This window comes from Zingiber officinale, chromosome 7A, assembly GCF_018446385.1.
Source record: "Zingiber officinale cultivar Zhangliang chromosome 7A, Zo_v1.1, whole genome shotgun sequence".
NCBI lineage: Eukaryota > Viridiplantae > Streptophyta > Magnoliopsida > Zingiberales > Zingiberaceae > Zingiber > Zingiber officinale.
The window spans coordinates 112,426,037-112,441,891 of NC_055998.1; positions in this window are offsets into that span (position 1 = coordinate 112,426,037).

Below are 15,855 nucleotides of genomic sequence, written 5' to 3' on the forward strand. Positions count from 1 at the left end.
GTCCAAGGATGAGTCTTGGCGGTGTAAGTCCAAGCATGTAGTCTTGGCAACGTAAGTCCAAGTGTAACTTAGCAATGGATGAAGTCCCGGAGGCGCGACCTCTTGGCAAAGGAAGACCCGACAACAATGACAAGGCCGATGGAAGCTCCAAAAGGCAAGACGTGAAGGATGGGGAGGCATCCGAGGGACGCAAGGCTGATGGAGGAGGCTAGAAGGTTAGGTCTAGGTTGGTCGGGCAGGGACGAGTGCTGAGAGATTGTACTCGGAGTAAAATGCTAGAATTAGGGTTTACTGTAGCAGTACTGTAGCGTTACTGTAGCAGTACTGTAGCAATCGACTGCATGTTTTAGCAGTCGACTGGTGCAGTCGACTGGGGCAGTCGACTGGCAGCGAACAGTCGACTGCATGTTTGAGCAGTCGACTGGTAGGCGGGGTTTTCAACCCGCGGGCTATAAAACCAAAGCTTGGGAGCTTGGTTTGGGTTGACGAAATTAGACTTGGTTAAGGTCTAATTAGTAGTCTACAAGTGCTCAAGAGTTTTCCTTGTGTCCAAGAGGTCTTGGTGAGTTTGTGGTGAGGTTTCTCCACCCACAAGGAGCTTGAGCTAGCCGGAGGTCTTCCGGGGAGTAATCCACCGACGGATAGGGATCGTCCACCTTACAGACACGCCGTGGAGTATGAGCTTTATCTCCGAACCACGTAAATGATCGTGTAGCTTGGTTTGCATTCTTTCTTGTCTTGTATTTTGTTTAGCTTGTTTATTTTTGTATTATTCCGCTGCGCAAGCTAACAACGTAGGAAGCGAACGATTTGGGTGAGCCGCTATTCACCCCCCTCTAGCGGACGTCAAGGTCCCAACAAGTGGTATCAGAGCGAGGGCGCTCTTCTACGGACTAACCGCCAAGAGAGCAAGAAGCTAGAGGAAGAAGAAGATGGAGTCCGAAGGACCGCTCGGATGGGATATCCGAATTCCACCTCCGTACGACAAAGAAGATTTCAATTATTGGAGGAAGCGGTTGGAGACATGGTTCCAAATGGATTGGAACCAATGGGTTGTCTTGAGTGACCCATTTGAAGCTCCTACGGACAAGAAGGGTAAACGCCTCCGACCTCGGCATTGGACCGAAGAGCAACGGAAACAAGCAGAGGCCGATAAGAAGGTAACAAAAATCTTGTTAAATATATTACCTTCTAACATCCTTTTGAGTGTAGGTGAATACACAAGTGCATGTGATCTTTGGAAAAAGATCATTGTCCATCATGAGAACCCTACACAAATCCAAGAAGAGGAGAAGCCCAAGGAGAAGGGCTCATTGGTCCAAGAAGAGAAGGACCAATCGAATGTTGACATAAGTTTAACATTCGAGGAGGAGAAGGAAGATGAGGAGGTATCATCCACATCTTCAAGGGAGGAAGAAGTGGAATTATCCACATCTTCAAGTGAAGAGGAAGAAGAGAAATCCGAGGAAGAGGAGATCTTGGAAGCTCAACCCTCCACCTCAACTACCAAGAAGAGCACAAAGGACCGCATCAAATATTTTGAGTGTGGTAAGATGGGGCACTACAAGAGTAGGTGTCCTTCACTCAAGAAGGTAAAGGAGGTAAACCCTAAACTCACTAAAGTTAATTTAGAAACTAATGTGAGTTGTAGGAAGAAGAAGAAGGAGAAGAAGCACATTAGGTGCTTTACATGTGGTGAGTAGGGTCACTACCACACAAAGTGCCCAAGGAAAGGAGAGCTCATGAAATTGGCATACTTGAAGAAGTGGGAGAAGAAGGGAGCTTCCAATGTAAAAACCAAGGTATCATTTAATGAATCCATTCCGTTGACACATGATAAAAAGCATGCTAGAAACAACTCTTATCATCTTAATGTTATTTATCATGAGAATAGGAGGCATGATAACCTTAAGGATAAATATATTCCTCCTCATGCTAGATTTGCCACACCTAAGGTTAGGAAGGTAAATAACAACTTAGGCAATAACACCAAGGATTTTAGATATATGCCTAAAAATAGAAATGCTCAAGGATTCAATGAAAAACCAAAATCTAGGGATTTATGGGGTGAAAATCAAGTCTTGAGGACAAGACTTGATAATTTAGAAAGGACCTTAACAAGAATGGAAAATATTCTTAAGGGTCAAAATGAGCATAACCTAAGAAAAGCTAGATAAGAGCCATCCAATGGCTATAGAGGTTTGGGATACAAAGCTAAAGCCAAGAAGGATGTGACTTCCTTTCATAGGGTTCCATATAGTTATGGGACCAACCCTAGGTTTAGAGGTCAAGTTAAAGATACTAGGGAAGGAATCCCTAAGAGTATTTTTGGCAAGACCAATATGACTAAGGCTCCAAAAAGGCCTAATAAAGTCACAAATAAGGTTACAAAGGGAGTTAACCCTAGAAGTGACCTAGTGGAAGTGACCAAGGCTTCTAAGAAGCCAAGGAAGATCCTTAGGAAGGTATCTAGGGAAGTCATCCCTAGTAAGTACCTAGAGCATCCAAGGAGCACCAATAGGTATTGGGCTCCTAGGAACATATTCTCTACCTCCTAGATGGGTTTAGAGAGTGTCAACTCCAATTGGAAAGGTAGTTAACCCAACCTTGGGAAAGTTGACACTTGAGAGCATTTTCAAGGTGATTGTTAACCTTTGAAAATGAAAAGGATGATAAGTGTTACTCTTTGAAAGAGTAAATTGTGTCAAAATTTGAGGAGTTAAATCTAATTTAAATTGACACACTAGAGAGAAGCAAAAGTAATGCCAAATTTGGAATTCGACATTTTCTTATGGAATTAAGGGAAATGTAAACCTTAATCCAAATTGTCATTCTTGGAAAAGAGTAACATGTGGCAAATATTAAGGAATTATATTTGAATTAAATTGGCGCAATGTGGAAAAACATAAGAAATACCAAATTTGGATTTTGGTATCTTCTTAGAGTAATTAAAGAAAAATCTAGGTCATAATGTAAGATGTTCACTCTTTGGAAGAGTGAAATGTGTCAAACTTTGAGGTTTTGAACTTAATTTAAATTGACACATTTAGAAAAGGATAAGAAATGTCAAGTTGGGGTTTTGATATTTTCTTAAAAGGTAACAGGCAAATCTAAGTTTTAATTTGATTTCATTTACTCTTGGAAAGAGTAAAATGTACCATACTTTGAGAAATTTGTTTAAGTTAAAATGGCACAAATTTAGAAAGGAAAAAATAAATGTCAAAATTGGGTTTTGGCATTTTCATGGAAAATCATGGGCAATTTAGGGTTAAATTTTGAGTTAGCTAAGGTTAAGAATACTTAGATAGGTAATCTAGGTAAATTTTATTTATGCTAACTTTCCATGTTTTGTTTGTCTATCATATGTCATGACATCATATTTATATTTAGCATTCATATTTTATTATGAAAAATACAAAAATACCATGTCATGTCATACATACATCATGTAGCTATAGCTTGCTTTTCATTTTGAAAATTGCTTATTTTGATGTATGCCATGTAACATCATGCATTACTTTAATTCCCTTGTTATTTAAGGACAAATGGCATCTATTATAAATGGTAAATATCCCAACAAGAGGGATTATATCAAGTGACATCCTAGATGGATGATCATGATTTTTACAATGCCTAGATAGAGATGCATGATCCCTTAGTTTAGGGCAAGACCAAATATACATCTCACAAAGAACTATAAGGTGACTTGTATGTGTTTTAATACACGTTAGATACAAGTGAGATGTTAAGATGGTGAACTAAACTCAAGATGTTGATCTAGTGCATCTTGTTGAGTTTTAGGTTCATCAAAACACATAGTTATGTGTCTTCCAATCATTGGGAAAGCTAATGTACAAGTCATGTGCATTGAGCCCAAAGAACGTGGTTGGATATTGGTTTTAAAATGATTTCAAAATACTTTTGAAAAACCTTGGTGAAGACTATCTTTTGATAGTAATCATCATTGGAAAGTTAGATACAAATTAGGAGAAAACATTGAAGTTTTCAAGAGTTTTCAAATTTGTGTCAATCTTTGAAAATAGGAAGTATTTTCATTGAAAACTATATTTCTCTGATAAAGTATACCCTAAATAATATTTACATGAGTTTTCATGATGAAAACAAGTATGGATTTGTTAAGAAAAACCAAAGTGAAGTTTCGGTTGAGGTTTAGTTTCATTATTGAATTTTGAAACTCAAAACTTCGAGTTTTGGTTTTCCTAATTATTTAGGAACCCCAAGTCATTGTTGGTGCAATAATGGAAGTTTGACCATATTTTTAGGGGGAGTTACGCTTTGGAAACATAAAAATCTTTTCCAAGACCAAAAGGAGGTCAAGTGTTAAGGTAGCACATGACATTGGTATGAGAGGTGTTACCAAGGACAAGGGAGAGTCATCCAAGGCCAATAAGAAGGAATATGCTAGGGTAGCATATAATTATAGCAAGGATGAGGTGTCCAAGATTAAGGACAAGAAGAAATTAATCAAAGACAAGGTGTCTAAGGTTAAGAAGGTGAGTTTAGTAGGCCAAGTGTCACCCGAGGTGCATCGAAGTGACCTAGCCATAGTGGATGAGTCACCAAGGGAGGTGACTAAGGTTAAGATTCCTAAGGATAGGAAGAGCCTTTGGGACCCATGGTAGATGGGTTATCAAATGTGCCAAGTGGTTAGGAGACGGACTTAAGTCTCTAACATAGTGGGTTGACACAATTGAGTTGAGTTTCATGCATAGAAATATGAATTGGGTTCATATTGCATGAAAATTAGTTTTTGATGTATATATGCCATATAAACTAATGCTAGTGATGCATTATGGTTTAGTATGGGCAAATACATCAAGAGGAAGCCAAAACTAGGACTTTAGGTCAAGGTTCAATTGAACTTTTTAGCTAGTTTTGTGTTTTGTGTCAATCTTGGGATTGGTGATAGATATATTTTTATATATATTTTTCCCAAGTAGATATTAATATAATAAACCTCTCTACAAAATTTGGGGATTTTTAGATGTCTGTGGAATTTCTGACGCATTTCTGAAGTTGGCCAAAAAAAGCTGATTTTTTCATGAATAGTGTACCCGTCGACTGGTACAGTTACCAGTCGACTGGTAACACTGTTCACGAGCACAGAATGTCTCTGTAAGCTCGTTTTCATGGGGGCAGTCGACTGGTACTTCTTGCAGTCGACTGATACGGTCTGAAAATGCTTTTCAAGCATTAGAAAATGACCAAAAGAGTGGTGAACATGTATGTAATCTAATGGGGGATTAATACATGATGTTTATGGTCATTAGAGGTCAAAGAGTCCAATAATTGGGATATTGTTGGAGTTTTTTTTTTGATATATGGCAAAGGGGGAGAAGTTTAGGTTTAAGTGGGAAACTTACATACCTTTGCAAGAAATCCTAGCTCAAGGGGGAGCTTAGGTGAAGGGGGAACGATTGCTCATTTATTAGCAAAAGGGGAGAAGTTTACCTTTGCAATAAATCCTAACTCAAGGGGGAGCTTAGGTGAAGGGGGAGCCTAGGATTAGGTTCCATGATTTATGCATGTGTAGATTACATGTTTATTTGCATTATTATTGATATATTGTTTCCCTAACTTAAACGGTTTGCCAAACATCAAAAAGGGGGAGATTGTTGGAGCAATCTAGTAACCCTAGGTTTTGATGTTTGGGCAAAGGTCTAAGTTAGGTTTATTGTTGTATTTGATATGCATTGTGAGTGTGCAGGATACAGGTACAACAAGGAAGTCCAAGTGTGATCTTGGCAAAGGAGGAAAGTCCAAGGATGAGTCTTGGCGGTGTAAGTCCAAGCATGTAGTCTTGGCAACGTAAGTCCAAGTGTAACTTGGCAATGGATGAAGTCCCGGAGGCGCGACCTCTTGGCAAAGGAAGACCCGACAACAATGACAAGGCCGATGGAAGCTCTAGAAGGCAAGACGTGAAGGATGGAGAGGCATCCGAGGGACGCAAGGCTGATGGAGGAGGCTAGAAGGTTAGGTCTAGGTTGGTCGGGCAGGGACGAGTGCTGAGAGATTGTACTCGGAGTAAAATACTAGAATTAGGGTTTACTGTAGCAGTACTGTAGCGCTACTGTAGCAGTACTGTAGCAGTCGACTGCATGTTTTAGCAGTCGACTGGTGCTGTCGACTGGCAGCGAACAGAATATGTGAAATCGAGCCGTTGGGATGTAACGGTTATATTCCCACAGAGGGCAGTCGACTGGCAGGCGGGGTTTTCCAACCCGTGGCCTATATAACCAAGCATTAGAAGCTTGGTTGAGGCTGACAAAATTAGACTTGGTTAAGGTCTAATTAGTAGTCTACAAGTGCTCAAGAGTTTTCCTTGTGTCCAAGAGGTCTTGGTGAGTTTGTGGTGAGGTTTCTCCACCCACAAGGAGCTTGAGCTAGCCGGAGGTCTTCCGGGGAGTAATCCACCGACGGATAGGGATCGTCCACCTTACGGACATGCCGTGGAGTAGGAGCTTTATCTCCGAACCACGTAAATGATCGTGTAGCTTGGTTTGCATTCTTTCTTATCTTGTATTTTGTTTAGCTTGTTTATTTTTGTATTATTCCGCTGCGCAAGCTAACAACGTAGGAAGCGAACGATTTGGGTGAGCCGCTATTCACCCCCCTCTAGCGGACGTCAAGGTCCCAACAGGTATGCGGTGGCTATAAATCTCTATATACTAGAGGCTACGATAGGGACCGAGAGGAGGAATTGATTTTGGTCTCCCGATAAAATTAAGCATCCCGTGCTCGCCCCGAACACACAACTTAATTTTATCAATAATAATTCATTCCACTAGAGAACTATTATTGAACTACCGCACCAATCCCAAATTACATTTTGGGCTCCTTCTTATCATGAGTGTGTTAGTCTCCCTGTGTTTAAGATAACAAATGTCCACTAATTAAGTAAGTTACTGACAACTCACCTAATTAATATCTAGCTCCAAGAGTAGTACTACTCAACTTCATCGTCATGTCGGACTAAGTCCACCTGCAGGGTTTAACATGACAATCCTTATGAGCTCCTCTTGGGGGCATTCTCAACCTAGATTACTAGGACACAGTTTCCTTCTATAATCAACAACACACACTATAAGTGTTATCATTTCTCAACTTATCGGGCTTATTGATTCATCGAACTAAATCTCACCCATTGATAAATTAAAGAAATAAATATCAAATATATGTGCTTGTTATTATATTAGGATTAAGAGCACACACTTCCATAATAACTGAGGTCTTTGTTCCTTTATAAAGTCAGTATAAAAGAAACGACCTCTAATGGTCCTACTCAATACACTCTTAGTGTACTAGTGTAATTATATACTTAAGATAAACTAACACCTAATTACACTACGACCTTTCAATGGTTTGTTCCTTTCCATCATGGTCGTGAGCTACTGTTTATAATTTATAAGGTACTGATAACATGATCTTCTGTGTGTGACACCACACACCATGTTATCTACAATATAAATTAATTGAACAACTACATTTATCACAAATGTAGATATTTGACCAATGTGATTCTTATTTCTAGATAAATGTTTTATACCAAAAGCTAGGCTTTTAGTATACATTCTAACACTATCGTCCCTCCAAGCGCTGGGCACAACCCCTTCTTCCATCACTTCCCCCAACCGTGGCAAGGTATAGTTGCATGGTGCCCTAGCTGACTCATGGAAGAACACCGCCAACTAGATTTTGGAATGCCCTCAGTTGGATTTGTCAGACACATTTTCCCAACAGATGGTATCGGTAAGTTTTAGCTGCCCCATCTCCATATCCTCGAAACATTGTTGACCTGGTGCTATTTGCATACCTACATCATGGGGTTAAGCATCTCTCAGTTTGTGGCCAGTCTTCGTCGAGAAAATGAGTCCTTCAGGGCTCATATTCAAGAACTGGTGTCTCCTATGACAGCAGGTCAAATTTTCGATCTCACAACCCCAAGGAGTTTACTACAATCTCACCTGCAAATGATGGAGGACCAAACTCGAATCGCCCGGGACCTGGCCCGTGCTGAGTCTGAGAAGGTGAAGTCACTAGAGTCCACTTTAAAGACCAATGCAGCTAAGCTTAAGTCTGAGGGTTTAATGTGTGTCTAAATCCTGACTGAGTTAGAGACGAAGGAAACAGAGGTTGCCAACCTTTCCTTCCAACTACAAGACCTGCAAAAGGCCAATGCCTCCCTACGGGCGGACCTGGCCACTAAAACAACTGAACTGTTTGCCAGTGCCGATTGGGAGGCAACCCTTCAGAAACAAGTGGACGCGACCCAGGCTACCATCAAGTAGATGAGGGTGGAGCTTTCGACGACCCGGACTGAGGCAATGGCTACACGCCAAGAGCTAACCGGGGCGTGAGCTAACCTGAACAAGTTCTAGGAAGAGATGAAAGAGTATTAGGTGGGGGAGGACTCTTGTCTTGTAGCTCACAAGACCTCCTTCTTAGCTTCCAAGGATTTTGAGGCTAACGTAGGTCATCTCATCGATCAAATGTTTTGCTATGGCGGCGAAGGGGCTCTGGTGCAGCTACAAGAGAAGGGTCTGTTACAATCAACCCCTCCTGAAGACTTCTTAGATCGCACCCGCTTACTCAACGAGCTCCTCAAAGAAGCTTTCCCTGTTTTTTAATAACTTGGAGTGTCTTGTGACTATCTTCTTTTGTTTAACCACGATGTACTATCATAAACTTCCTTTTGAATTTTCAAACTATAGCTATTGTGGATATTGGGTAAGTGGATATGTTGTTAGCGAGTTGTGTTGCTTGAATATTCGTTAGGCATATCTAGGACTCTTTGACATTTCTACTTTTACGGCTAAGTGATAGGCTAAATGTCTGACCACTTGGTGGATGCCTGGTTGGCCCCTCCACCCATGTAGGTATCATTGCTTGGGAGGATCACTCCCCTTAGTCATGCTTTACTAGGAACACCAGTTACTCTATTTTCCTGGGCGAGTCACCCTATGTCACTGTCAACCGCCTACTAGGTCATGAGTTACCATGATTCTATAGTCATCCCACTTGGCCGGGCGAGAGTTATTATAGCCACGTCTATTTCTGATGTCATAAAAGCTTCCACTTCCTTTCTACCATGTGGCCCTCTAATCCACCTTTTCCAGACAAGACAAATCCTGGCATGATTTTATATAACGATTCAATGGCTGATGCAACCTCCTTTTTCTATGAATCGTATGATTGATGTTGATGTCGAGGCTCTATGCCTTGCACCCCTTCTGTTGGCTATAAATAGTCCCCTTCAACTTCTCTCTTAGACTTGTCGTTGATAGTCAGAGGCGTCTTCCCTTCTCTCTTCTCTTCTTGATTTGTCCTTCCTTGTTCCTTTCTGTAACTTCTCCATGAATCCTTCAGAGTCTGGGTAGGTTCCTGGAGTTTTGACCTTTAGCTGCATAGATCTAGACGATTTTCGTTTCACGTACGAAGTGTCCATCGCTATGCATATTATCATACCCTCCGAGATCCATCGTCTTCACAAGCCCCCTCAAGGTTATGTGACTTTCTTTAAGGAGTAGATTATAGCAAATCTTCATTTTCCCATCCACTCGCTAGTTCCGTATTTCTCTTTGTCACCTTACCCCTAATTTCACCCGGATTCTATGCGGGTTCGTCCTCATTTGTAACTTGTGTTACATCCGCTAGACTTCTCGCCTGTTTCAATGCTTTTTCACCCCTCATCACCATAGTGAGGGTCTCTTTCATTTACAGGCTCGCACCAGGACCACCTTTTTTACTCCCCTACCCTCTTTAGAGCCAGAGTGGAAAGAGAAGTATTTCTTCCTCCGCTTTCCTTCTACCATAGCGTGGCCCACCGGGCGCCAATCAATTCTTCCTTCTACACATTTTCTGGGAGACTATCGCTTAGACCCAGCATTAATGGAGGTGTTAGCGCAACTAGCAGGCTAGCGCTTTGATTTTCATATGCTACTGATGGAGGACGTTTTGTATCTATTTAGGCTAAGCTTCATTCCTTCAGAGCTACCGCACTCTCTAGATAAGTACTACCCCTGCACTGGCTTACTTTTACCTTTCTATTCTTACCCTTACTTCGCTGTAGCGGACACTATTGCCTGAGCATCTATGATTAGGCATCTTCTGCTGAGTGCTTTGGAAATAAATGTCTGAGGGCGAATAATCCTGAGCGATTCGGGCGTCTTTCCCTCTGTTTCGACTGCTCCCCGATGGCCATGGGTGTTTCTATCTCTCGTCCTTTCGCCTCTCAAGCGACACAACTTGTCCATTCTATCCCTAATCCTACTCGGTGAGCTCCACTTGCTCGTTGCCCCTGACTCCGGAAGAGGGGTCAGATTCAAACGAGCAACCGCTTTTGCATCGATGAGGCACAGGCTTGCTGGAGCCTCCTCGACGACCCAGATACCCAGGTCGGCTCCAACCTCCGCTCTAGAGTCAAGACTTTCAGATGGCTCTATTGTTCCTCTAGAAGATATAACAGGTCCTGACCGAGGAAAAACCCAGGTTGATCAGGAAAAGAGCGCTCCAGAAAGGTGATCTCCCCCAGCTGCCCCTGCCGGGCCTTCCTCTCCTCGACCTTCCACTTCCACCCGTCCAACTACCAACGGGACTACTCCTGGATCCTCCAGGTCGCGACTGTTCTGCTTTCATGCCACCGCTCCTTCCCAGACAGGGTTTCATCATGAGCCCCCTCTTCATGCTAGTACAGTTTTGCTGTAAGGAAAATTGGTAGATGCTTGGATGGATTCTATGGAGCAAATAGATGCCATCAAACTTCCCACCCAAGTAGACGTATTTTCTGAAGATGCTACTGCGGTAAGCCTTCACCCTCCTTTATTGCTTTGCCCCTCTGATTTCGACTAACCTTCTTTATGGCTAGTTCTTTGCCGTAGGGTTACGCTTGAGCCAGATGCCCCTAGACATGTATCAATAGAATAAAATCTTGAAAGATAGCATTGAGGACCTAGAATCCCATCCTTCGGACTCCACTTCAGCAGTGTGCCAACTTAAGGCAGAGGTGGAGTCTCTGAAGAAGCTAAATGCAACCTAGGAATAAACCCTCAATGACGAATTACTAGCGGCCAATCTTTTACGAGACAATAAGAAAAAACTTGAAGCCCTCCACCAAACAGCTGATGCCAAGTACCATGAGGAGCTGGCCCTCAAGGAGAAGGCATTGTCGGAGCTGGCCCGGCAGACGGAGGTCCTAGATAACTTCAAGCTTATGTACAAGCAAGAGATGGACCATTGGACTAATGAATTCAACTCTAAAGACCTGCTGCTTATGGACTATCGAAAAGATTTGGAATCTCATACCACCGAACTGGGTTCCTTATAGATGGAGTTATCTTAAGCTTGATTTGTCCTGTCTAACTCAGTCATTACCCTAGAAGCTTATAAGGTGGAGGAGAGCGATCACCTTTGGACTAATCGAGAAGAGTACCTGCGCTCTCGAGACAGTTTTGTCCGGTCGCTCGCCTATGGGGCAATAGGAGAAGTTCAATAACTCGAGACAGTTTTGGACTTCAAGAGTGCCTCGGTTTTCATGACTCTCCGAAAGACTGAAGTATAATCCTGATCAGGTTCTCCCAACCGAGTACTTTGTGTATATACCAGTAGTGCTTACTTCCCGACCTAGAATCTTTCTCTCAAATAAATGTTAGTACAAAGAATAACAAACTAAAGTACGATAAGGCTAAAGGTAATTAACACTCCATGGGCGGTCCAACTTTCTACCCTGAGCATCCTGCAGGTAATAGGCATCTGATGCAAGCTTTTTAATGATCTTATATGGACCGTCCCACTGATGTGCTAACTTAGTTACCTCCCCCACCGATTTTATCCTTTTCCATACTAAGTCCCCACCTCCAAAGAAATGGAGGATCACTTTCTTATCATAGTTTTGCCACATCCGTTGTCGGTACGCAGTTAATCGAGTGATCGTTCTCTCTCGGATTTCACTAATAAGATCCAGCTCTAAAAGCCACCGCTCGATATTCTCAAAGTCATATAATAATCACCGAACAGATGTAACGCCAACCTCGACTGGCACAACTACTTCAATACCATAAATGAGGTAAAATGGGATGAGTCTCGTACTTTCATGTGGAGTCGTTCAGTATGCCCAAAGGATGCTGGGGAGTTCTTCAACCCAATGGCTGCCCACGTGATCCAACTTGACCTTCAGCCCCCGTACTATCTCTCTATTAGTGATCTCAATCTATTCATTGCTCTGAGGATATGCTACGGAAGTAAAGGCCTGGATTATACCAAACCCTTGATACTATTCTTGGATCTTACGCCCTTGGAACTGTCTCCCATTATCTGAGACCAACTTGTGTGGGATTCCGAATCGGTATAGGATATTTTTCCATAAGAATTGGATAATATCTCCCTCCGTAATCCTGGCCAAGGCTTCTGCCTCCACCCACTTAGAGAAGTTATCTACTGCCACGAGTAGAAATCACCTTTGACCCGGGGCCATTTGGAATAGCCCCATGATATCCATGCCCCATTGATCAAAGGGACAAGAGATTACTGATGTATTCGAAATCTTGGTCGGCTGATGGGACAGGTTCTGATGCTTCTAACAAGAGAGGCAAGTGGACACCAACTGCCGGGCATCCCTCTACAAGGTGGGCCAAAAATACCCGGCTAACAATACTTTGCAAGCTAGCGTCCTTCTTGTTGGTACGATTAACACTAACAGTTTAACTCAGGTTTTGAAGAATGACAAGGTAAGTTAAGTTAGGTTTGTTGTGATCTAACAATCTAACTAAGTGTGTTGGAGAACTCCAGATAGGTCGACAGACCAATCGGATATCTGACAAGAAATCCAGCTAGATTAACGGGCTGACCAGATAGCTGGTACGAAGTCCAGATAGGTTGACGAGCCAATCGGATATCTAGCACTAAGTTCAGCTAGGTCAATGTGCTAACCGAATAGTTGGTACAAAGTCCAGACAGGTCGACGGGCTGACCGGATGTCTGGTAAAAGCTAAGTAAAGGTAAGTCACTCGAGGAAAGTAACTTGGTGAGGATGCGTTCACCATTTGAGGGAACTATAGACGTCGATCCAACTTAGATCCATTTTGGAAATCTAAGTTGAGATCATGACTAGATTCTGGTCTCGAGGAGACAGAATCTAATTACTACTCTATTTATATGTATATATTTGTGCTAACTTTTGTTTTGCAGGGTAGTATAATATTTATTACCTCGGACTAATTTTTTTCTTACAAGAAAAAACTTTTGCTGGAAACAAGGGGTCCGAGCGCTCGGAAGGGATTCGGGCACTCGAAACTAGTCTGGGCACCCGGAATGCAAAAGTTTATCTCGTCACAACGTGGAGCGCGCTGATTGGCTAGGTCGACATCACGCTCCAAGCGCCCGGAAGGGATCCGGGCACCCAGAGCTTCCTATATAATGAGGCCTCCACCTAGAGCAAAGAACAACAACTTCCTTCTACGATTACTCTGTTGCGCACTATTCCTGTGACGCTGTGAAGCTCCTCCGACAGCCTGTGACTACGTTTTAATTTTCTTGTTATCGGTAATTTAGTTTTATAGTTCTTGTACTAATCTTGTAATTCTTTTTATGAACTATTAGTGGATTATCCAACGAAAGCACTCGACGAGTGCGGGCCTTGGAGTAGGAGTCGATAAAGGCTCCAAACCAAGTAAAAAACTTGGTGTGTTAGCATTGTTCTTATTTTTCTATTTCCGCTGCTTACTCAACTCAATTTATGATTTTCAACTATCGATATTCACCCCCCCCCCCCTCTAGCAAACTTTATGATCCAACAAGTGGTATCAGAGTAGATACCACTCTGATTTGATGCAACCACCAATCAGGCAAAGGGGGTGAAAGTTTTTTTTCTCTTTTCTCATTTTTCGATTTTAAGTTTTTCGAAATAATCCAAATTGGTATCATTACCTCTTTGAAATTTTTTTTTGTAGCAATTCAAACTGAACTGGTGCAACACCAATTCAGTCTTAAATTTTTACCTTTTCTCCCACACTGCTAAATCCAAGACCAAGTCTTGGGATCCACTTCTTTTTTTTTGTTTGCAAGAATTATGACCCAAATTGAGGGATTCAGCACCGTCCATCCTCCCCTATTCAACAGTGACAACTTCTCGTATTGGAAGAAGCAAATGGAAGTCTATCTAAATACTGACTTTGACTAATGGTTCAGCGTCACCATAGGTTACAAGGCTCCAGCTGACAACTCTGGAAATCTGATGGACCCGGAACATTGGAATCCGAGGATGAAAAAGAAAGCCCAGACGGACTTCAAAGCTCTTAACACACTACAATGCAAGCTAACGAAGGAAGAGGTGAACTGAGTGGGCCCACACGAAAATGCGAAGGAACTGTGGGATAAGCTCATTGAACTTCACGAAGGAACTAGCGATGCTAAGGTAACTAAATGAGATCTTTATTTAAATAAGTTATTTAATATAAAAATACAGGAAGGAGAATCGCTGAGTCAACTCCACGCGAGGATAAAGGGCATCCTCAACGGGCTTCACACCATCGACCACCAAATGGAGAACCGCGATCTAATAAGGTATACCTTAAACTCATTTTCTCGGAATGCATTGTGGGCATCCATCGTGGATGCCTACAAAATTTCAATGAATCTTTCAAAATTAAAGTTAGATGAACTATTTTGTGAACTTGAGCTACACGAACAAACTAACGCCAGAACCGAGAAAGGGGTTGCTCTTTTTACAGGTTCTTCCAAGGAAAAGTTAAGAACCAAGCCTGAATCTGAAGGTGAGTCTGACCATGACTCAGAAGACAAAGAACACCTGGTGAACTTGGTAAGAAAAATATTCACCAGGAGAAAGAAGAACTTTAGCAAAAATGATCTGCAGAAGATCAGCTCCACTACCGAACCAAAGAATGTGACGTGCTTTGGATGTAACAAGAAGGGTCACTATAAAAACGAGTACCCAAAGATGAAGAATGACAAAACCAAGACAACCAAAAAGAAGGCACTCAAAGCAACATGGGACGGCTCGTCATCAGAGGAATCGGAAGTCGAATAGCAGAAGCACTAAAGTTACCTTGCGCTGATGGCCCATAAATCAGAATCGGAAGACGGGTCTGAACCCGAATCGAGCCATGAGTCCATACTCATTTCTAAAGGTTTCGATGAGGCATGCTTTAATTTAAGAAAAAAAGTTTTTTAAAGTCATTTCATACTTAAATAGAAAATTAACTAAACAAGAAAATCAAAATAAGATGCTCCTTGAGGAAAATCAATGCCTCAAGGAACAAATTGAAAAATCTAATCCAAATCAAGTCATAAAACTTGAGGAAAATTCAACACTAAAAATTGAAATTAACAAACTTAAAGGGTTGTTAGAAAATTTCACAACTAGATCAAGAAATTTGGATCTAATATTAAATAATCAAAAATTAGTATACAACAAATATGGGCTTGGATACAAGTCCAGTTCAACAAATAAATCATTTATGTCACTTGTAACTCAAAACAAAACACAAACTAAAGCTTGAGTTCCAAAAGTGTGTCTAACCATGCAAGTAGGATTAAACCAATACTACATACCTAAAAATAAAATATATCATATAAAATCAAATAACCAGCCAAAATATAAAACTAAATCAGCTAAACCAAAATCAAATAATAGAAATAACTACAAGACCAAATCAATACCAAACTATCATCAAGTTCATTACAATTATAAAAGTAATCGACATAAACCCAGAACTAAAATTTAATCCAGATCAATAATTTAGAGGGAGGCTCCAAACTAGTTGACACCTCCAAAAATAACCTACCCGAAAGGGTAAGTAGGATTAGCTTAAAAGGGGAGAA